We start from the raw sequence: 1,243 nt of genomic DNA, 5'->3' as shown, positions 1-1,243 counted from the left end.
GACTGGTCTCAAGCCATCCTTTAGCCCCCAGCATTCCACAGTGAAGGGATTACAGGCATAAGCCGCCGTGCCCGGCCCTTCAAGGAGTTTTGATTTACATATGTATTTACATATGCGATATGAACCCTTCGTCACATTTGCTGCAAATGTTAATTTCAGATTGTTCTTTCCATTTTGATTGTGTTGATGACGTCTTTGACATGCCGAGTTTAAAGTTCTCATCCTTTCCCCTGGTTGCCGTGTAGGCACCCCATCCGCAAGTTATAGAAAATACAGAAGTTTCAAGGTTTCCTTTTATTCAGACTTGATCAGGAACGAATTTTAAGATGATGTGTAGGGGAGATAGCTAATCTTATTTCCCCCCATCTGTCTTGCCCATTTCCCTCAACACTAGTTATTGAATAAATAATGCTTTTTTAGGACAGGCCATTTGTACCGTCTATGAAGTTGTTGTGTATATTCGGGTTCATTCCTTGACTTGATACCCAGTTTCACTGCTGTTCTTCTGCCCTGAGCTAATGTCACATGCTTCTCATCATTGCTGTTTTATATTAGGGTAGAATGGTAGATCCATCTGCATGACGCTTCTTTTAAAAATGTTTCCAAACTTTTATTCCTTCATGTAAATTTTAGATTCGGAACTGCAGTTTGGGGAAGAATCCCACTGGAAGAGTAATTGAATTGCTGAAGTGTATGGGTGAAGCTGAGGTTATCAACTCTACAATGTTGAGAGAGACACAGCACTCTCACGTCGCTATTTATCCCGGTCATTTTAGGGCCCCAGAAAAGGCTATTTTTTATGATCTTACAAATTCCATAAACCTCTTGTTAAATGTGTGCTTTGTGATTGTCATTTTTCCTTGTGTTTTTCCAGCTGGGCTTGTTGGTTTGCAAGAGAACCGTGGGGCTTCGTCATCAGCTTCACCACCAGCTCTGGGTTTCGTTCCATTGTGTTTATTCCATGTGGGGGAGAAGGGGGAGTAGGGGGAGTAGGGGGAGAAGGAGAAGGGGGAGTAGGGGGAGGAGGGGGAGACGGGGGAGTAGGGGGAGAAGGGGGAGAAGGGGGAGTAGGGGGAGAAGGGGGAGAAGGGGAAGTAGGGGGAGAAGGGGAAGTAGGGGGAGAAGGGGGAGAAGGGGAAGTAGGGGGAGAAGGGGGAGAAGGGGAAGTAGGGGGAGAAGGAGGAGAAGGGGGAGACGGGGGAGTAGGGGGAGAAGGGGGAGAAGAGGGAGAAGGGGAGAAGGG

Source organism: Hylobates moloch, unplaced genomic scaffold, assembly GCF_009828535.3.
Source record: "Hylobates moloch isolate HMO894 unplaced genomic scaffold, HMol_V3 SCAFFOLD_10, whole genome shotgun sequence".
Classification (NCBI taxonomy): domain Eukaryota; kingdom Metazoa; phylum Chordata; class Mammalia; order Primates; family Hylobatidae; genus Hylobates; species Hylobates moloch.
This window is presented reverse-complemented; position numbering follows the sequence as displayed.